Genomic DNA, 23,775 nt, shown 5'->3' on the forward strand with positions numbered 1-23,775 from the left:
GAATGATTTCTTCAGCAGGGACTCTAATAATATTAGCACTTAATATTGAAATAGTGCTATTTAGATTTTAGAGAACATAGAAAAGATATATAATGCCTGGAATATACATGTGTATATTGATGTCTGTGTGGATACAAAATTGTCTTTAAATCTTTAGGAAAACTCAGAATAAGATACGGCAAGTATTTGCACTCCATTTCTTGTCTGAAGGCTAAATTTCAAAGTGTTAAAGTCATTTGCCCAAGGAAAGTACTAGTTCTGGAGTTCTCAATCTTGGTTGGAATAAAAAAAATTTTAAAGGCCATTCATTCTGATATTATCAAGATGCAAAAACTTTGATCCAAGGCAGCAAACTTCTGAATCAATAGATAGATCTGGGAGAGATTAGGACATGTGCAGATTTCCAGATTCATATTGGATTAAAGGCATTTGGAACCAACAGAGAACTGAACAGAAACTAGGACTTCAGAATTCAGTCCACTTATCTTCCCAAGATATCTATTCTTTTCTTCTTTCTGCAGATTAAACCTTTGTCAACTACATCTTATCTACAGTCATTGCCATGTCAGTGAATAAGAGTGTGGCTGAATTCATTTTCTTTGGCTTGACACAGGATGTGGGAAAGCAGAAAGAGATATTTGGAGTCTTCTTGATTCTATACTTTGCAACACTGTTGGGGAACTTTCTTATTGTAGTGACTATTAAGACAAGTCAAGTATTTCTTCCTATTCTATCTGTCCTTTGCTGATGCCTGCTTCTCTACAACCACTGCCTCCAGGTTAATTGTGGATGCCCTTTCTCAGGAGAAAACCATTTCCTACAATGAGTGCATGACCCAGGTCTTTGCAGCCCATTTCTTTGGATGCATGGGTATCTTTGTGTTCATCTTCATGGCCTTTGGTCGCTGCATAGCCATCTGTAAACCCTTGCGATACACAACCATCATGAACTGGCACCTCTGTGGTGTACTGGTGATTCTAGCCTGGGTGGGGCCTTGTATTCACTCTTCAGCACAGATTTTCCTGGCTTTGAGGTTGCCCTTCTGTGGCCCCAGTGTGATTGACCACTATTTCTGTGACTTGCAGCCCTTGTTGAAACTTGCCTGCATGGACACTTCTGTGATAAATTTTCTTGTTGTTTCTAATAGTGGGGCTATATGTACGGTGAGTTTCATAATCCTGTTTATCTCCTACACTGTCATCTCGTACTCACTGAGAAACCAAAGTGCAGAAGGAAGGCGAAAAGCCCTTTCTACATGCACCTCCCACTTCATTGTGGTTGTCATATTTTTTGGCCCATGTATATTCATATACACACGCCCACCAACCACATTTCCAATAGACAAAATGGTGGCTGTATTTTATACAATTGGGACACCCTTGCTTAACCCACTGATCTATACACTATGGAATGAAGAAGTGAAAAATGCCATGAAAGTATTATGGTGTAGCAAAGCATGACTTCAGTTGATAAGTTTATACAGGAATCCTTGTGTATATTTCCTTAATGATTTAGTTCTGCTTTATGGACAGAAGAAATGGCATATTTTTTGTCCAGAAGCAAGAGTAAAGAAATACATGTAATTAGCCTCCGACTAATAAAAATAAATGAAAAAAAAAGAAAAGAAATACATGGATATAAAGACAGAGATTCACAGCATCCTTATTCTGAGAGGCTTGGATTAGAAAATAAAACCCGGCTTCTCTCTGAATCCTAACAAATCCACCTCTTATCTATAGCTTTGTCTCTCACTGAATTTTCGCAATGAGACATCAGAGCCTGAGCTTCATTAGGTCCTGAAGCCAGGCTTCCTGGGTTTCAGCCATGCTCGAGTACCAGGAGAGAGAGCTGAAGGGCAGGAGGAAAAAGCAGTGGGAAAAACATGCCAAGGAATCCCCTTAATAGCCTGCCGGAAAATCTGCTAAATACCTGACCTGTGCTCACAATTTTCATTGGCCTGATCCTTGGCACAAAGAAGATTAAGGACAGAAGAACCCCCACCGGCTTGGGTAACAGCTACTGAGGCTCAACCTTTGGGACATACGGAAGAGTAGCCTCTCCAGAATCCCTCAATTGCGCCCACTGTCGCCCACCTGTTCGAAGGAGGAAACAAGAAATGACAGATTATAAAAGAATTAAGATTTTGTTAGGCATATGTCCCACCAGCCATAGGAGCGAGGACCTCCTACCTTAACTGGAGGCCTGAAATCTGAGGCTGAGCCACGTGAGCTTTCTCCTGAGTTCGTTTTTCGCTGTCCCGGTTTCTAGCACGATGGGCCTCTTGTCACTTCCCCTGCGCTGGGTTTTCTTTGCATTCCGCTTCTACAGCGGGAGCTTTCGCTAAGTTGGCTCCTGCTGTGCCTGGCCTCCTCTTTGTGGGGGCTGCGCAGAGGTTGTGTCAGCCAGGTTAAACCGGAGTCACGGCACCATAGATGTCAGAGGAGTGTGATCTCCTCAGTTCTGTCTCGTCTCAACAAAAAGTTGAAGTGACGGACATTAAAGCCTGCGGCTTGTCACAGCTCTCAGACAGACCATGTTATAGCTCTTGGGTCTCGAACAGACTGTGTTATAGCTCTTGGACAGATCAGTATTACAGCTCTGCGTTACAGCTCAGTTTTATTTAGAAAGTAACAAGAACATACATCCTCGAGACGTGAGAGCACACTGACCCAAAGACGCGAAGAGAAGAGAGAGAATATGAGCACTCAAGCTCACCAAGCCAGAACAGACTTTAAAAGTTAAGGGAGAAACAGTCTTGGGCTACGTGTGGTCTGGTTCGGCCGTGCTGACCAACAGGTGAAGACACGCCGATCCCCCTTCTCCCTCTGATATATGGCAGGATTTGGATGGGGATGACCTGCCCCCTCCTCTGTACTGGATGATGACACGCCCACCACCCAGTGACCCACCAGGACCAGAGGCCACCTTAATGCCCGATCCAGGGTCAGGTGAAGTTCCTGCAGCAGCCGCTGCTCCTCTGTCAACTCTCCTGGAGATAGTAGAGCCGCTATTTTGGCAAGCTCCGGTCCCAGCAATGGTGACCTCTGGTCAACGCCCCCATGATTCCACCTCAGCCGGACCTCCTAGATTGTATCCACCTCTCCCAGTGAGCACTGATGGGAAGGGAAAAGAAAACACAGGAATTAGACAGAGGCTACGCTCCACCAAGGAACAGGGGGAAAGAACCCCACTACAGATGCCCCTCAGAGAGCTACAACATCCTCTGGCTCAGGACGTATGTGGGCACTACCATCCCTCACTGTAGCCTATTATTACCAGCTATTTTCCTCTATGGATATATTAAACTGGCAGAGACACACTCCACTGTACTCGGGGGAGCCACATCCATGATTAGGCTAATGGAGACTATTTTTCAAACCCACCGTCCTACATAGGATGACATAATCCAACTACTAGTCTCCCTTTGCAGCACTGAGGAAAAACACAGGATCCTAACTGAGGCCAGAAAATGGTTCAGAGAAATGGCACCTGAGGGTAATGCAAACCCACAGCGGTGGGCAGAACTAGCCACCCCAGATGAGAGGCCCAATTGGGACTGTAACACAGAGGAAGGGAGAGGCCACCTGGAGAGATATCATGTGGCTGGTTTACAAAATCTCAAAGGGGGGCCCGAAAACCTATGGGTATGGCAAAACCCTCCAAAGTGATTCAAAGGGAAAGTGAATCACCCTCTGAGTTCGATGAAAGACTGTGTGAAGCCTATATACTTTATACACCAATAGCTCCAGAGGCTGCTGGGTCTCTGATAGTGATAAATGCAGACTTTGTGTCTCAAACCTATCCCGAAAATGTCAGATGGGGGGACACCAAGTGACTCATGAATTTTTATACATCCCTGAATGCCCAGTACCTTTGTTGGGAAGAGATTTGCTGTCTAAATTGGGGGCACAAGAGACCTTTCCCCCAACGAAAGACCCACTCTGCGAATGGGCTCAACCACCTATTTACTCTTCCTCTTGGTAACCCTCAAGATGAATGGAGGTTGCACGATCTCCCAGAAGGGAAACTGGACAGTCTAAACAGTCAAGAGCGTTAACTCAACAATTCCCTGAGGTCTGGGTAGAAGACAACCTCCCCCACCCCCCAACAACCAGGCTTGCAAAACAAGTCCCACTGGTAATAGAACTTAAACCCAGTACAATTACATCAGGACACGCCTTGGGCCTGCCAGACTCTGAGAAGTCGTTTACTCTTTACGTGACTGAAAAGGACAAGGTGGCTATGAGAGTGTTGTCCCAGACAATGGGGACATGGGACAGACCCGTGGCTTATCTCCTGAAAAGGCTGGACAATGTTGCTACTGGGTGGCCAGGATGCTTATGGGCAGGGGTAGTTGCTCCAGTTGCCTTACTGGTTCAGGAGGCAACCAAGCTGACTTTGGGCCAAGATTTGATGGCAAAAGTCCTCCATGAGGTCAACACTCTCCTGCGAGGGAGAGTAAACGACTGTCGACATCCCGGATTACTCAATACCAGGGACTGTTATGTGAGAACCCCATGTTACTATTGAGCCTTGTCAGGCCCTGAATCCGGCCACTCTCCTTCCTGTGGGAGAAGGTGGGCCCTCACATGATTGCAAGGAAATATGCCAGCAGACCTGACTTGAGAGACCAGCCAATCCCTGATCCAGATTTGATCCTGTACACCAATGGCACCAGCCTGGTGAAACAAGGACAACGACTGTCAGGATGTGCAGTAGTCACGGAAGAAACCATCATTGAGGTTAGCTCTCTGCCATCACAATGGTCTGCTCAACGGGCCGAACTATATGCTCTAATCTGGGCCTTCCAGCTGTCAAAAGGACAGAATCTCAGAACTGCACTGCCTGCTCACAGGTCAATGCTGCCTCTCGGCACAGACAGAAACCTCTGGGGATTCAGCTAAAAGGCACCCTGCCCTTTGAACACCTGGAAGTGGACTTCACTGAAATGAAACCTCACAGACCCTACCATTACCTGCTGGTCAAGCTATGTATGTTCTCGGGATGGGTAGAAGCTTTTCCTACCCGGACTGAAAGCGCATCAGAAGTAGCCCAGTGCCTGCTTAGGGAGATAATTCCTAGATTTGGATTTCCTACCAGCATCGTATCAGACAATGGCCCGGCTTTCGTAGCTGATTTAGTACAAGTAAGCAAAACTCTTAGTGGAAATTACATACAGCATATGGGCCCCAGAGTTCTGGGATGGTGGAAGGAACCAACTGGACACTTAAAAAGACACTCTCCAAGTGGACCATACAGAGTGACTGCTCCTGGGTGGACTTTCATCTGATGGCTCTGCTCAGACTCAGGATGACCCCATGGTCCCATAGCTATTCTCCATATGAAACTGTGTATGGGAGGCCCCGCCCATAATAAAACAGGTGTCAACAAATTTGCCTCAGGTAAGGGGAGATGAGATTTCACAGCAGATGGAACAACTGGGTGAGGTAATAAATCAGGTAACTAAGTTTGTACAAGAAAGGGTGCCGTTCCCCCTTGCGGAACAGATTCACAAAGGGTGCCTGGGGATCAGGTCAAGGACTGGAAACACGACTCCTTGGCCCTGCATCGGAAGAGCCCATACACTGTTGTTCTAACCACCCCTACGGCAGTTAAAGTTGCAGGTGTCACTCCCAGGATCCACCACATGAGGATGAAGAGAGCAGACCCAGAAAACGCTGAGTGGACTGCACAGAGGGACCCCACTGACCCTCGAGAGACCAAGATCATCCTTAAGAAGAAGAAGGAAAAGAAGATCCCGGATGAGCCCCTTCAGAATGAAGTGGCACAATCAACTCCTGCTGCTTGGCCTCATCAACGTGATTTTGAATTTAACTTCCGTTTCATCTGAGGACAATGTTTTCATCTCATGGGCACATTCCTATGTGGACCTCCACAACACCTCCAACTGCTGGGTATGTGGGGCTATGCCTCTGTGGTGGATGAACTTCCTTGGTGGGTGTCACCACTCCACTAAGGAGATTTTAAACCATTCCGCTCTTTTATGGGACAACAAAAAGAGACGTTCCTTTCTCTTGTCAATCATAATCTCTCCCTGCTCTCTTGGTGTAAGCCAGACCTCCAGTCAATAGACTCGGGTCATGGGGTTACATTTGATGTAAACACCAGTTTCACTGAAGTAACAAAAGCCTATACCTCATATTTAAAGAACAAAAAGGTAAAAAGCTCCCTGACCAGCAAACGAGAATAGGCCTCTAGGTATGTTGAACAATTCTACCAAGTCTAGGATAATTATTTCTGGATGACCCCAGAAAAGAGTCAATTAATTGCTCCCACCACTATATGCTGGGAACAAAAAGAACAAAGGGTAGGGTTTGGTGACCATCCATTAGACTCAAAAGAACTAAAATATATGGGGTATCTATCCCCCGAACAATGTAAACAAACATTTGAGGTCACATACCACCCCAACCAGTCCATCCATTGGCTAGGCTCTGATTGGAAATATAACCATGGAATCCGCTGGGTGGATTCCAATGGAACCCAATGGCTTTGTGGGCCTAACCTTTGACCTTGGTTACCAACTGGCTGGGTAGGCCACTGTACACTGGGATTCGCTTTTGTCCATGGCAGCATAAAGCCTAACCTACAACAAGCCCCAGTAAATCTACCTTATTTGCGTGCTAGGTGGACAAGGTCTGTGTTTCAATGGTATGAGTATATTGCTGCCTTATTCATACCTTCTATAGGGAAAACAGATATTAGATTAAAGTAGAAGCCTTGGCTAATTTCACAAAACAGGCCCTCCTAGATGATGCTAAAGCCATCCAAGCTTTAAATGAAGAACAAATTCAAATGAGAAAAATGGTAATTCAAAATAGAATGGCTTTGGACATGCTCACAGCTGCTCAAGGAGGGACCTGTGCTATAATTAAGGTTGAATGTTGTGTATATCTTCCTGATTTATCTGGCAATGTATCAGCTGCTTTAGATGACATGAAAAACCAGGTAAAAGCAATATCAAATGAAAACATTCCTTTCTGGACTTCAGTCCTATCTTGGGTGAAGGGTGATTGGTGGAAAAATAACTATGTTTACCATTGTTATAGTTGCCTTGATAGTTCTGCTTTGTGGACCCTGCATTTTACAATGTATTATGAACTTTGTAACCCAAAGGTTGGTGTCGTTCTCCCAAATTGGTGGTCAGAGAGCCAGGGTGCAATACATCCTTATGAGTGATGCTCATACTATGAGATAAGAACATCAAGAGGAGGGAATGAAGGAGGAAGCAGAACAGGTTCCATCTTGAAAGCAGGACTCCATCTTGGGCTGGACTGTGGACTTTGAGCTCTATGACCAGTACCTATGGAAACGACATACCAGCTGGAAAACCAGAGCCTCCACCACCATGGAAGAGCCCCAGGGCTCATACCTAGACTCTCCATCACCTAATAGAATACCCTAACAATCTGTGTAACCAAATAGAATCATAAATTCTATTATGCTTATTGGGGTATGACCACAGGCCTATTGATAACTGTCCACTATTAACTACCTAGGCTTAAGGCATACAAATCATGGGTTAACTTTGAAAAAAAAAGAAAATAAAACCCATAACAATTTTGAACAACCTCTGATGACTCTTACTACAATTCTATCAACATCAGACAATATTCACATGATAATTTAGTTTCCTGTACAAATATTTCTTCAGAGACAAATGGACTGACAGAATATGCATGTGTGTGTGTGTGTGTGTGTGTGTGTGTGTGCACATTGATTCTTTTTCTAGATTTTGTTCTAGTTCTTAGAAGGTGATCATAAGAGCTTATCCATAAGGGACTGGAACTTCACAGAATCACGGTTTCTGTCTTGACAACCTAATGATTAGAGAAGATTCTCTGATAAAATGTTACTCTGGAAATCAGTGCTGAATCCACCTCGTTAGTGTATCTACACTGATGACCCTCAAACTCCTATAAAAGCTGGAACTATCAGTGAAAACCTAGACTATCACTGAAAAACCTCTTAAAATATCATAAATAGTTAAGAAGATGAAGAGTCTTATTATTTGGCTTAATAGGAAATAACAGCCAGTTAGTCAGTTGCCCTCCAGAGTCTTTCACATTGCTCTTCATGAAGGAGAGGGAAGAGGAAACAAGAGTTTGGCAGCAGGAATGTGCAGAAGGGAGGGTGAAGGGCAGGAGAGGGGACAGAAAACGGTGCTTTATGAAGAGAGGACAAGTGAAAGGAAGTGGTCGTTTTATCCACGCAGGAGAGAAGAAGCTTCATCTTCCTTATACGCTGAGAATCACTTTTGGGAATAAGAACTTTTGCAGGAAATAGTGAAGTTTCAGGCTATTCCCATATCATTAAGTTTTCACTGTTATATTTATTTGTGTACAGGAAAGAAGCATTTTGTTCTTTTGCTTCCCCAAAACATCTGAAAACTCACGTTTTAGGATTCTGGGAAGAACCTGAAATTGAAAGCTTAGTGCTTCTCAAAATTGGATCTTTTATTTTATATGAGGTTATTCAAAAAATGTGTATTTGAAGATAGCTTAATATATAAATAGTGTTCACTCACCACTCCCACTACCACAACCAATATATAATCTCATGATAAAGTACTGTCATGCTATTTTAGAACCTGAGCTTACAATTCCAATTCAAATTGGCACCAAGAGTATTATTTTGTGATATTTAAGTATCATTTAATACTCAAGTATTTAAGTATTGCTTTAAGGGAAGCATTTCTGTCAAATGAAGACAAAATGTTATTTTGTTGCACCTAAGATCCCCAATAGCTCTAATATAAAAAGTAGTGACAGGAAAAGAAAAATATTTAAGACCAAAAAGGACATCTGTCAGAGCCTTTAATATCATATTCACAAGCTGTAAACTTGTTATACACTCCCTCCAAATAAACACTCCCCATTTTCCTAATTTTATGTCTAAAGTTCTGTTTTTAAAGCATTTCCATTTGCTCCTATGCTGTGCTGTGCTTACTTGTTCAGTCATGTCTGATTCTTTGCGACTCCATGGCCTCCAGGCTCCTTGGTCCATGGGTATTTTTAAGCAAGAATACTGGAGTGGGTTGCCATGCCCTCCTCCAGGGGACCTCCTTAACCTAAGGATTGAAGCCAGGTCTCCTGCACTGCAGGCTGATTCCTTACCAGCTGAGCCACCAGGGACGCCCAAGAAAATACTGAAGTGGGTAGCCTATTCCTTCTCCAGGGGATCTTCCCAACCCAGGAAGTGAACTGGGGTCTCCTGCACTGCAGGCAGATTCCTTACCAGCTGAGCTCCTAGGGACACCCCTGGTCCTCTAAGGATTACATTAGGTGTTACTGGTTCTTAAGTTGTTATTGTCCAATTGCTCAGTCCTGTCTGACTCTCTGTTAACCCCATGTCAGGCTTCCTTTTTCTTTACTATCTCCCAGAAGTCACTCTAACTCATGCCCATTGAGTTGATGATGCCATTCAACCATCTCATCCTCTGTCACCCCCTTCTCTTCCTGCCCTCAATTTTTCCCAGCATCAGGGTCTTTTCCAATGAGTCAGCTCTTGCATCAGGTGGTCAAAGTATTGGAGCTTCAGCTTCAGCATCAGTCCTTCCAATGAATATTCAGGACTGATTTCCTTTAGGGTTGACTGGTTTGATCTCTTTGCTGTCCCAGGAACGCTCAAGAGTTTTCTCCAACACCACAGTTCAGAAGCATCAAGTTTTTGGCACTCAATCTTTATGGTCCAACTCTAACATCCACACATGACTACAAGATAAACCATAGATTTGATTACACATACCTTTGTTGTCAAAGTGACATCTCTGATTTTTAATACGCTCTCTAGATTTATCATAACTTTCCTTCCAAGGAAGAAGCATCTTTTAATTTCATGACTACAGTCACCATCTGCAGTGATTTTGGAGCCCAAGGAAATAGTCTGTCACTGTTTCCATTCTCTCTCCATCTATTTTCCATGAAGTGATGGGACCAGATGCCATGATCTTTTTTTCAATGTTGAGTGTTAAGAGAGCTTTTTCACTCTCGTCTTTCACTTTCAACAAGAGGCTCTTTAGTTCCTCTTTATTCCTCCCATTAGGGTGGTGTCATCTTAAGTAAACAAGACATAACCCAAATATAACTTTCATTCTTTTTTCTTGTTGTTTACTCAAATTTAATATACTGGGGAAATTATTTACCCATGCTTGAATAAAACCTCAGAGGTGTCAGCATTGCATATATGATCTGAGTCCCTCATACATTTTTGATCTTGCTTCTGGCCTCTCTCTGCCTGGATCACTATGTTCCACTCACTCTGTTATTTCACATTTCCTCAAAAACACCATGATATTTCTTGAATTAGAGTTTTCTCTCTCTAGAATCTTCAGCTCACCAATCCTCACATGACTGTTTTCTTCTGATCATTTTTGTAACTACTCAGCTCATTGGTATTAAAATATTAATATAGCTCATAGCTTTTTTCTAAGGTAATAACAGAATTCTAATCAGTTTAAAAGACACATGCTAATAGAATCCTTTTCTGACTGCCCAATATGAAGTACCTTCCATGAAATAATCACAGCCTTCCATTTCCATTAACTCTATTATCATGTTCACTTTCTGCCTTTTTGTTTCAGTTACTTTTTAGTGTTTGTTTCTTTTTATGCCTCAACCATCTGAATTGAGCTATTTGAAAAATATAGGCTCTTGTGTTTTGTATTCATCCAACAGATATTTATTGAAAATTGAATCAGTGGGAAGGACTGAAACCCCTAAAAACCCCTTCTGCACGTCCTTAGTATCTCAGTGGTAAAGAATTCACCTACCAATGCAGGAGACACGGGTTCCTGATCTAAGAAGGTCACACGTGCCACAGAGCAACCAAGCCTGGGTACCACAACTATTGAGCCTGTGCTCTAGAGCCTGTGAACCGAATCTGTTGAAGCCCACAAGCTCTAGGCCCCATGCTCCGCAACAAAAGAAGTCACCACAATGGGAAGCCCACGCACAGGAACTAGCAAGTAGCCCCTGCTTGCCGCTGCTAGAGAAAAACGCATAAGGCAAAGAAAACCCAGCACAGTCAAAAATAAATAAAAAAGTAAAAAAAAAAATTAAAAAATCCCTTCTTGGAGACTTGTCCAGTTTAGACCCGCATGGAAAGTAATAGAGGATAATGATACAAAAGAAACTTGCTTTTGGTCCTTGTTACTAAGAAAAGGAAAACATTGACCTAGAGAATAATGGTGAGAATATAAGAACCATTGAATAGAGTCACAGAGGAAGGCTCTCGAAAGTAATGACACTCCATCTAGTACCAGAAGTTGGAGAGAAGTAGTCACCTAAGTAAGATGAAGGTTTGTTTTGACAGAGAGAGAAGCAAACTGTTTCATAAATCTAATAAGTGAGTGAAATCACTCAGTGGTGTCACACTCTTTGAGACCCCATGGACTGTAGCCTACCAGGCTCCTCTGCTCATGGGATTTTCCAGTCAAGGGTACTGGAGTGGGTTGCCATTTTCTTCTCCAGAGGATCTTCCTGACTCAGGGATTGAACCCAGGTCTCTCGCATTGTACCAGATGCTTTACCGTCTGAGCCGCCAGGGAAATCCTGAAGACAAATGACAAATCTCAGGATGTCTGATGTACACTGAGGGGTCGGGTGAGGGACTCAAGATGTGATTGGAGATTTAGAGGAAGTAGAAAGATTAACCAGAAAATTCTAGTACAAGGCAAGGAGATTCTAATTAATCAATAAACAATAAATGAAATGGTTCATTAAGATTTTAAAACTGCATACACTGCACTTTCAAAAGTCAGGGGGTCACTAAGAATGAGTCCTAGAAAAACATCTAAATTTGATACCAAACTTTGGTTATAAAAAGTTCATTTTTTTCACAAAAAAATAATCCATCAGAAAACATTCCTATCTGGAAGTAGTTCTGCTGAGAGATGGCTATATTGTCTCATTACTGAAGTTTGTTCTGATAATGATGTTCTGATAATGATAGTTTGTTTTCCAGCTTTGTGATAGAACTATCAAAATCCATTTGGAATTATGTTAATGAAAATGAATTAAAAATAAAAATAGGAATAATAGCAAGAAATTTGACAATTTTGTTGGAATGAACTTTTCCATCAATTCCCCTTTCTATTATTTCTTTTAAAATAATTGCATTTATTTGCATTTTGATTTAAGCTACTGAGATATTTTCTGAGACATCATGTGATTATAATTAAAAAATAAATAGGAAAAGTGAAAAAATAGGAAGGCAATGGGAAGCTAAAGAATAATAGAAAGCAATAAGAGTACCATAATCTTTAAATTGCAAACACTATAAATAAAAATTCAGATTTATATTTTTAAGAAATCTCTCTGGTTGTTAGTGGAGAATGGATAGTTTTATTACCCCCACATTTCTGAAAGAACAGAGTTCTCTTTAACAGAAACACACGACATTCTGAGCATGAAAGTCACTTGCCGACCAAACTCCCCTGTTTCATCCACAGTTTTCTCATGGCATTTTCACCTCCGTATTCCTCAGGGTGTAGATCAAGGGATTTAATATGGGTGTGATGATGGAATCAGACACGGCCATCACCTTGTCTATGGGGTAGGTGGCCACAGGCTTAACACACAAAAGTATATAAGGCACAAAAGACATGATGACCACAGTGAAGTGGGAGCCACAGGTGGAGAGGGCTTTACGCTGCCCTTCAGAGCTGCAGGACTTCAGGGAGCAGAGGATGACCACATAGGAAGTGATGAGGATGAGGAAGATGGCCACACACATCACCCCACTTTTGAGGATGACTAACAGACCCAGGGTGTGGGTGTCCATGCAGTCCAGTTTCAACAGTGGGAACAAATCACATGTAAAGTGGTCTATTGTATTGGGACCACAGAAGGAAATTTGATACATGAAGAGAAGCTGTAGTATGGCATGGAGAAATCCCCCACCCAGGCCCCTCCCAGCAACAGGCAGCAGGCCTGAGGTCTCATGATGGTCACACAGTGAAGAGGCTTACAGATGGCCACGGAGCGGTCATAGGCCATCACGGTGAGGAGGATGATGCCCACTCCACCGAAGAAGTGCTCAGCAAAGAGCTGGGCCATGCAGCCTTCCAGGGAGATGGTAGTGCTCTCAGAGAGGGCGTCCACAATCAACTTGGGGGCAATGACAGAAGAGAAAGTGACATCCAAAAGGGACAAGGAGGTAAGGAAAAATACATGGGTGATCTCAGACTCTGACTCATAACCATGGTTACCGCAATGAGGAGGTTTCCCAAAATGGTGGACACATACATGATTAGAAACAGCAGAGAGTATTCTCCGCTGCTCTGGATACCGCGTAATGCCCAAAAGAATGAATTCCATCATTTTGTTTTGATTTCCCATGTGTCAGCTGCTGATATGAGCTCCAGCTAAGAGTTAGAAGACCTGAAAAAGCAGCACATGATTTATGACTAGTGATTACTTGACTTCAAGTATTTCCAGGATCTCAGGGAGCTTATGGGCTTTTTTGTTTGTCTGTTTTGTTTTTTTGTGTCTTTTTTTTTTCATTATTCATCATTTAACTGTTAATAACCTGCTAAATAAAGAGCTTAAAAGAGAGATACTTCTTTAGTGCTTGGTTCTCCCCAGGTTTTTTCCTTCTCTTTTTAAATGGTATTTCCACGTGAAATGCATTTCTCCCTTTTACTGTTATTGTTGATTATAGCACCTACCCACTCCTTGCACTAGAATAGCACCATAACTGACTCTCTTACAGATGAGGGAACTGATTCTCACAGACTTGAGGCAACAGAGCCAAGGTAGTACAGCAAGTGAGTGGTGAAGCCAGAATGTGGACCATATTTTCTGACTCCAGAATCAGTGCCCTCAAATACCAATACTTCTCCTCTGGTCATTACGTTGTGATTTTATCATTTACCAATCGTTGTGCTAAGTATATTACCATATACTGTCTAATCCTGTTTTATCTCCAAATAAAAATGAAGTAGCTTCTTCTTTCTTTACTCTTTTCAAATGTTATGATGATTCTTTAGTAATTCAATGCCTTACTTATAAATGTTAAATTAATGAAATACATCTAAAATGATAATCTCTGAATAATATGTTGCTCATTAATGAAGATCACAAAGCATGACGATCCAGCAAAGACCCAAGCCACAATATAATCCACTGAAACTTGAATCAGTCCTAGTCATTCCTTTCAGTTTTCTCTGTTCCCTAAATAGAGTTAAGGATTCTAGAATGCATTAGGGATAATTCAATAATTAGTTTTTAGGTACACTGACTATGCTGCTGGGCAAGGTGCCAAGATACACATTGCCTCATTTAAACCTCATATGATACCATATGAACTACGTACCATTACTATTCCCATTTTAAAGAAGATAAATAGAAATGTTGCAATGTTAAATCTTTTGCATAAGATTATATAACCCACATGCTATGAAGCGGGCATTTTGATCACACAGCTCAAATTCTTAACCACTGTTTCCACTACTTGAAAAGAGAACAGATTTATGTGGTATTTCAGGAGAGTTGTTGCAACCTAGGGAAAAAAGTTGCAATGAAAATATGCTTCCTATTATTGGGAATTTTCAGGGAAGCTGGCTGCCTTATTTTAGGAATCTTGCAAGCAGCACAACTCCAAATTGACATTTGGACTATAATTCTTGGCAAATGATGAAAGGTCACTCTGGCTGTACACCACCACCAGCTCCACCCCTACCCATTACAGAAAATGCAAAGCATCCACAGGAGACTACGGAAGTCCCATTTTATACACTCCTTAATCTCATCCTCTCCCTCCCTGTCCAAGAGCTGAGATCTTTCTTGAGAGCACCCTTGTGAATCATAAGGAGCCCTGGCTCAGGAGTCAGGAAATGAGGTGTGTTTTGTCCCATGCTGTGTCACTGATCTAGCCTATCACTTGAGCACGTTGCTGGCACCTCTAGCCTCAGTATCCTCATTTTCAGTGTAAGGATGGTCCACTCATGAGAGGCGATGGGAGGGAAACTGTCCTCTTCATATACAAACAGTCACCCTTAATCGTGTTCATTGACTATGCCTCTCGGCAAGATTTCCTTAGAGAGGTGATTTGTTTCTTGATTAAAAAAAAAAAAAAAAAGGAAAAAAAGAAGCCCCTGCTCTAAATAGTATCTAGTACCCCTTTTGTCCTATGACCAGAGTGACTCCTACCTGACATTCAGCTCCTGTCATCAGCACCGCTCCCTTCTTTATTCAGTGCTCCTTGTTTCATCACTTTATTTATTTCACTGTCATCTTATCCACTTCCTGCCAGACTCACATCATTTTGTTTTTCATATCTGCCTTTCTGTTTACAGGGAATATCACTGGGTCCAGACACAGCAAATGTATTAATCACTCTAAGTCACTGCCAGTCCATTTACGGCTTTGTACACAACCTCAGCTTCCTCAAGCCTCAATTTCTGCACCAGTGCAATTAGTAAACAAGAAACTATAGATGTTGTATATGTATTTCTTACTACCTGAGGGAAATGTGCAAAGCTTCTGTTTTGGTGTTTCTCAGTCATCACAAACAACCAAATGATGTAAGCATTTTAATTGTGTGGATTTTCTGAAGTAGCAACTGAGCCTTAGAGAACCTGTGTTAACTTCCTTGCAGTTTCTTGGCAGACATATGATTAATCCAAAATCCTACTATTGACTCCTATAATTCCCAGCCCCCATACTCACTTCCTGCATTACAGAGAAGTTGTGAAGGTCCAAGGAGGTAATACATACAGAAAAACTTTGGAAAGCATGGCTCACACTTTTTTTTCCTGACCACTTTGCTTACTGCCTTTATCTGTTTCCTTTTTACCAACCTTTATCGGGTGCCCTACCTGATACGTTTCCAAGGCATTTTATCTTCTGGAAGGAAGCTGCAGTGAGCCATGGAGCGCAGGGCATGCTGGTGCCAGCTCATCTCTGGGTTTGAGAGCAACTCTGCCGTGAGAGTCTGGCGATATTTCTCTGTCACCAGGCACAACGATGCTGTGTCCTGACTGTCTACATTTGTATTCCTGGATATGGTTCAGCCAAAACCAAGAATTAGAGTACCTTGACCTTCCTGTCCAGGGTTGCATCACACAACCCATTACCTTCCTGATATTTCCTTTCACAGTGGGTCAGTAAGGAGGTAAAATAAAGACAGGGAAAGTTTAAATTAATGCTCTTCTTTTTCTTTGCCAGTCTACTTCCCTCACTTTTCCCTAATTATTTAAGTTGACAGCAAATATTTTGAAAGTTTGTCAGATGTGATTCGTTTATATACATAAAGGCAGGGTTGATAAATTTAAAAAATCATTAAATTAAGAATCATTGTGAAGGTAATACATGAAAGAAAATAAAATATCAAAGAAATTGTAAGCCTCAAAGCTAGACCATGGCTAAGAGACAGGACCGGTAGGTCTGTTTCCAACAAAGGGAACAATGTGGACCAAGGCCCAAAGGTAGAGTGAAGAGACATTGTAAAAATAAAAGAGAGATCAAGGGTCTTGGCTGACACACACCAGTTCAAAAGTTTATTTCTGCAGCACTTTTTAGCTAGGTGACTATTTTTTTTGTTGTTTAGTTTCTAAGTCGTGTCCAGCCCTTTTGCAATCCCATGGACTGTAGCCCCCCAGGCTCTTTTGTCCATGGAATTTCCCAGGCAAGAATACTGGAGTGGGTTGCCATCTCCTTGTCCAGGGTATCTTCCTGACCCAAGGATTGAATCTGCATCTCTTGCTTGGCAGGCAGGTTCTTTACCACTGAGCCACCAGGGAAGCCCATATAACTATTTTAGAGATTTACTCTTTAACGTGTACATTTGTATTTAGAAATGTTGAATTTGCATATTTATACATGCAGCTAAACAATATAATTATACAGTAGGTACACGTATACACTGTACTTTACATTTTAATGAGAAAAATTATCATTGATACCACTCCATGTCAGAATAGGAATATTTACCTTATTTCAATTTTCTGCTATTTTAACAAAAGTGCAATTAAGTCTTCTTGTGATTACATGTAATGTATATGCTGTTTCTACAAGAAAGAAACATGTTTATAATGGAATTGCAGAATCAAAGAGTATAAACATTTTAAACCGAATAGATACTCATATATTCTTTCAAAATGTTTTTTCTCAACAATATTATATCAGAGAGCTTTTTTATTTCTACAACTTATATCCTATGAGAATACATTGTATGTTAGAAAATAATTCAGAAAAACTTTCAACAAACATTTAAACCAGTTTCATAGATAAATGAGTGAGAATTACTTTGTCAATTCCTAAATATACCTGTTTCTAATAACTGTAATAATAATAATTAGCATTTATTATTTATAGACCTTGTAACTTCCTTGAGGTCTCAGACTTAGTGAGTAGTATGGCTTAAATTTAAATTCCAGGAAACCTGACACTGTGGCTTAGCTTTTTTTCTCAATTCTGTTTGGTATATGAATATATACATTCTCCAGGGAACACCTCACTACCTAGATGGTTCTGGCGCTTGCACTTGCTTTTTCAATTTTATATGTATTCAGTGCATTCATAGCTTATAGAACTCTGTGAGTATTCAACTCAATTAGATTTATCACTTAAGGAATTCAAAACAGTCTCTTCATACAAATATCTTCCTAGCTCCTTTCTCTTCTCATAAAACTAAGGACTAGCTAGTAGAGTGCAACTAACTCCAGCAGACATTTTCAGAATGAAAGTGACAATAATATTGTTATTTACAAAATTAAAGTCTACAATAGTTTATTTGTGTTTACCCAGGGTTCTCCTAAGTTGCCCCCATTAACATCACTAAACCACCAGCATCACTATCCCTATGGTCATTCCTATATGTAGGTCTACTTACAACTAAATGCAGTACTTATGTTTTGACATAGAGAGATATTAAAATTATTCTCATTCTTAAAGCTATGAATTCAACACATTATTGACTAAATATAATGCATTTTAAGAAAAAAAGGTAGTACTTTTTTTTTTTTTTCCCTGAACAGACAGTAGAAGCCAAGAGTAAGAGAGAAAAGTCTTGGACTGTGGGGAAAAGAAGAAAGAAAAAAGAAAATGGAAAGAGAGTGAGAGATACAAATGCAAAGTCATATGGAGAAAGAGAGGAGAAATAGAAAGGGGGCAGAGGAGGGAGGGAGAAGCAGAGAAAGTGAAATTGGAGTAAAGGACCTCAAATAAATTCCTAGTAACTATTTCTCAGTAATTACCCACTTCCTTCTTGCTACTCACCAGTGCTGTTTTTTGAAATCCATGTTTTAGTTTGTTTAGCAATTTTCATTTATAAGAGAGATATTCATTTAATTTTTAAGTTTGCTTAAAAGGATACAAAAGCAGATCAAGCAAAATAACTTATTCTAACTCAAGTTAAAACTGAAGTTCCTAAGCTGGAGAATAAATATTGATTACAGATAAAGAAAAGAGATATTGAGTGTGAATAATATACGTACTCTAGCTACTTGTTCACTGTAATTCATTTAATTAATGATTGCCATATGTTGAAAGTAATTTCTATGCTATATTTCTGTGAAATAACTAAAACTCTACATATGACATACTTAAGTAATAAAGATGCTTCTTAGAACTTAGTTATAAGAGTTGGTCAAAAAAAGAAAATTCTATAAATAAAAATTATAAGGTCATCTGAGATCTAACCTAAGATCTTACCAACCAAGGTTCATTCACAAGAGGTAACTTTAGGGAGTTCAAGAACCAAGAGAAATTATTCCAAATTGATGTTGTTGTTGTTGTTTTTCTTTCCTTTTTTTTTTTTTCACAATGAAGAAAAGCTGTCTGGGATATAAATGAAGTAAACATCATCCATTTATTACTTCTTGGTTAAATTTGCAGAATTAAAATTTTTATTGCTTTCAAAGAGACATTGAAAAGAGAAATCTTAAATATTTATGTTCTTAATGAAGAAATAAACTTTTTTGATTTTCCAGGCAAGAATACTGGAGCGGGTTGCCATTTCCTTCTCCACTTCTGGTTTACCAAAGGATTTACATTCTCTCTAATTAGGGATGATTGCTAAAAGTCGCTCAAGTACAGTGCTTACCAAATCATTTAGATCCTTGTTTGCATCCCAGTTGAGTGTAGTCTGAGGTCAAAGTAGAAACATTTCTCTTTCAGCTTTTTAGAAATTATATTATGAATGTACGGTTCACCTTGGGGAGACGAGCCTGGACTATAAGAGTCCAGTGCCGGTTTGAGCAGCTGTGACATGGAACAGACTTACATCGTTCTAGCTGACCGCTTGAGGCTGATTCTCCTCTGATGGTGGTGTTAATCCCTAATTCAGTGAATTTCCACCCACCTACCTTAATAAAAGGTGTTCCCTGGGGCAAGGACATCACTGGAGCCAATCGGCAAGCAGCTGTGCAGGCAGAAATATAGATCACAGCATTAAATGTTCAATCATTTGTTCCTGCACTGTCATCTCAGTTACAGAATGGACACTCATGATATCATCTCTAGCAGAGTCATATGCATGTTAGCATGCATTTTCCCCTCTCCTTTTGGAACCGGCTTTGTCTTTTATTTGATGGTATTAAATTGATATCCTTGAGCAGTTTCACAACAAAAGTGGAAAGCAAGACTTGGTTCTTTAAAATAATTCCTAAGTATTAAGATTCTCTACTCTGAGATATTCAAACTGACTTACATTACCTCCTAGATATCCAATAGATACTTCTTAATTTGCAGTTGCCATTTTTTTTCCTGTTTATTTCTCAATCATAATTATTTTAGCAACTCCTCCACTGAGCTCTAGATTTCTTGCAGACTCCCATTCATTAGCTTGATACTATCAGGGGAATTTGTAATTTCTTCGGTTCTGTCTTGCCACAGCAAAGACTTGAAGTGATGGATGGACCAGTGTTACAGCTCTGTGTTACAGTTCAGTTTTATTTGGCAAGCAAAGGAAAATACATCCTCAAGGAGCGGGGACAGGGCAACTCAAAAGACGTGAAGAGAAGAGATGAGAAGCCAGAAGCTCAAATTTGGCTCCTCTTTTTATGGTTTTGCTTTTGTGCCTGAGCCTGCCCTATGTAAACTGGGCTAACCAGGAGGGCTGCTTGCTTCACCTGAGGCTCTCACTCTGGTCCTCGGACCTTCCTTTGTTCTATTTTTACAGGTTTTTTCCTTTCTTTGTCTTTTAGCCACAGCTAGTTTGGACTCCTTTTTCTATTCTAACTACCTAACAATACCATTTAAATATTTTCTTATGTCCTGACGTGTGTGTTCGTTGCTCAGTCATGTAAGATTCTTTGAGACCCATGGACTGAAGGATGCCAGGATCCTCTTTTCATGGAATTCCCCAGGCAAGAATACTGGAGTGGGTTGCCATTTCCTTCTCCAGGGAATCTTCCTGACCCAGGGATCAAACCGGGGTCTCCTACATTGGCAGGCAGAAGCAGGCAGATTCTTTACTATTTGAGCCACCAAGGATCCCCAAAAGCCAAGTAATCATGGACTGTAGCCTACAAGGCTCCTCTATTTATGGAATTCTCCAGGCCATGATACTGGAGTGGGTAGCCATTCCCTTCTCCAGAGGATCTTCCCAACCCAGGGATCAAACTCAGATCTCCTGCATTGCAGGTGGATTCTTTATTAACTGAGCCATGATTTGCTTTTATAATCCCATAATTTGCTTTATTCAGTTCAGTTCAGTCACTCAGTCATGTCCAACTCTTTGAGACCCCATGGAATGTAGCACGCCAGGCCTCCCTGTCCATCACCAACTCCTGGAGCTTACTCGTACTCATGTCCATTGAGTCGGTGATGCCATCCAACCATCTCATTCTCTGTTAGCCCCTTCTCCTCCCACCTTCCATCTTTCCCATCATCAGGGTCTTTTCAAATGAGTCAGCTCTTTGCATCAGGTAGCCAAAGTACTGGAGTTTCAACTTCAATATCCGTTCAGTTCAGTCACTCAGTTGTGTCCAACTCTTTGCGACCCCATGAACTGCAGCACACCAGGCCTTCCTGTCCATCACCAACTCCAAGAGTTTACCCAAACTCATGTCCATTGAGTTGGTGATGCCATCTAACCATTTCATCATCTGTCATCCCCTTCTCCTCGTGCCTTCAATCATCAGGGTCTTTTGAAATGAGTCAGCTCTTTGCATCAGGTCACCAAAATATTGGAGTTTCAGCTTCAACATCAGTCCTACCAATGAACACCCAGGACTGATTTCCTTTAGGATGGACTGGTTGGATCTCCTTGCAGTCCAAGGGACTCTCAAGAGTCTTCTCCAGCACCACAGTTCAAAACCATCAATTATTTGGCACTCAGCTTTCCTTATAGTCCAACTCTCACATCCATACATAACTACTGGAAAAAGCATAGCCTTAACTAGATGGATCTTTGTTGGCAAAGTAATGTCTCTGCTTTTTAATATGCTATCTAGGTTGATCATAACTTTCCTTCCAAGGGGTAAGTGTCTTTTTATTTCATGGCTGCAATCACTATCTGCAGTGATTTTGGAGCCCAAGAAAGTAAAGTCAGACACTGTTTCCCCTGTTTCCCCATCTATTTCCAATGAAGTGATGGGACTGGATGCCATGATCTTATTTTCTGAATGTTGAGCTTTAAGCTAACTTTTTGATTCTCCTCTTTCACATTCATCAAGAGGCTCTTAAGTTCTTCTTCACTTTCTGCCATAATGGTGATGTCATCTGCATATCTGAGTTAATGATATTTCTCCCAGCAATCTTGATTCCAGTTTTTGCTTTATTCAGCCCAGTGTTTCTCATGATGTACACTTCATAGAAGTTAAATGATCAGGGTGTCAATATACAGCCTTGACGTACTCCTTTTCCTATTTGGAACCAGTCTATTGTTTCATGTCCAGTTCTAACTGTTGCTTTCTGACCAGTGTAAAGAGTTCTCAAGAGTCAGGTCAGGTGGTCTGATATTCCCATCTCTTTCAGAATTTTCCACAGTTTAGTGTGATCCACACAGTCAAATGCTTTGGCATAGTCAATAAAGCAAAAATAGATGTTTTTCTGGAACTGTCTTGCTTTTTTAATGAGTCAGTGGATGTTGCCAGTTTGATTTCTGGTTCCTCTGCCTTTTCTAAAACCAGCTTGAACATCTGGAATTTCACAGTTCATGTATTATTGAAGCCTGGCTTGGAGAATTTTGAGCAGTACTTTGCTAGCATGTGAGATGAGTACAATTTTGCGGTGGTTTGAGCATTCTTTGGGATTGGTATGAAATCTGACATTTTCCAGTCCTGTGGCCACTGCTGAGTTTTCCAAATTTGCTGGCATATTGAGTGCAGCACTTTCACAGCATCATCTTTCAAGATTTGAAATAGCTCAACTGGAATTCCATCACCTCCACTAGCTTTGTTTGTAATGATGCTTCCTAAGGCCCCCTTGACTTCACATTCCAGGATGTCTGGCTCTAGGTGAGTGATCACACCATCGTGATTATATGGGTCATGAAGATCTTTTTTGTAGAGTTCTTCTGTGTATTCTTGCCACCTCTTCTTAATATCTTCAGCTTCCGTTAGGTCCATACCATCTCTGTCCTTTATTGAGCCCATGTTTACATGAAATATTCCCTTGGTATCTCTAATTTTCTTGAAGAGATCTATAGTCTTTCCCACTCTATTGTTGTCCTCTATTTTTTTGCATTGATCACTGAGGAAGGCTTTCTTTTCTCTCCTTGCTATTCTTTGGAACTCTACATTCAAATGGGTATATCTTTCCTTTTTTCCTTTGCCTTTCGCATCTCTTCTTTTCAAAGCTATTTGTAAGGTCCTCTCTGACAGCCATTGTGCTTTTTTGCATTTCTTTTTCTTGGGTATGATCTTGCTCCCTGTCTCCTGTACAATGTCACAAACTTCCATCCATAGTTTATCAGGCACTCTGTCTGTCAAATCTAGTCCCTTAAATCTATTTCTCACTTCCACTGTATAATCATTAGGGATTTGATTTATGTCATACCTGAATGGTCTAGTGGTTTTCCCTTCTTTCTTCAGTTGAAGTCTGAATTTGGCAATAAGGAGTTCATGATCTGAGCCACAGTCAGCTGTCGGTCTTGTTTTTGCTGACAGTATAGTGCATCTCCATCTTTGGCTGCAAAGAATATAATCAATAGGATTTTGGTGATGTCCATGTGTAGAGTCTTCTCTTGTGTTGTTGGAAAATGTTGTTTGCTATGATCAGTGCATTTTCTTGGCAGAACTCTGTTAGCCTTTGCCCTGCTTCGTTCTGTACTCCAAGGCCAAATTTGCCTGTTACTCCAGGTGTTTCTTGACTTCCTTCTTTTGCATTCTAGTCCCCTATGATGAAAAGGACATCTTTTGGTGTTAGTTCTAAATGATCTTTTAGATCTTCATAGAACCATTCAACTTCCGCTTTTTCAGCATGCACACACACCCAATTAAATATCACAGAATTGTGAATGTCCTATTGGGTAATTTTGCTAATCAATTTGCAGCAAGAAACAGACATGAAAAAAAAAATGAAATGAATAAGGAGATATTGTCTCCGGGTCACACCTAAAACGTTCGCCAATATTTGAGAGTAAATACGTTATCTTGGGGCTTCCTGGGAGCACAGAAATAAATAACCTGCCTGCTTATGAAGGAGACAAAAGAGACATGGTTTTGATCCCTGGGTCAGGAAAATCCCTGAGGTAGGACATGGCAACCCACTCTAGTATTTTTGCTGGAGAATTCCGTGGACAGAGGAGTTTGGTGGACTAGCGTCCATGGAGCCAGAAAGAGTCAGAGATGACTGAGAGACTAAG

The 23,775-nt window shown here is 41.0% G+C and overlaps 2 pseudogenes; one reads left to right on the forward strand and one right to left on the reverse strand.

Moving 5' to 3' along the window:
- The first annotated feature begins 562 nt into the window (after positions 1–562).
- Positions 563–2,490, forward strand: LOC122703156 (annotated as a pseudogene).
- A 9,946-nt stretch (positions 2,491–12,436) lies between these two features.
- Positions 12,437–13,361, reverse strand: LOC122702559 (annotated as a pseudogene).
- Positions 13,362–23,775: the final 10,414 nt, after the last annotated feature.

The sequence above is a fragment of the Cervus elaphus genome, chromosome 11 (genome assembly GCF_910594005.1).
Source record: "Cervus elaphus chromosome 11, mCerEla1.1, whole genome shotgun sequence".
Classification (NCBI taxonomy): domain Eukaryota; kingdom Metazoa; phylum Chordata; class Mammalia; order Artiodactyla; family Cervidae; genus Cervus; species Cervus elaphus.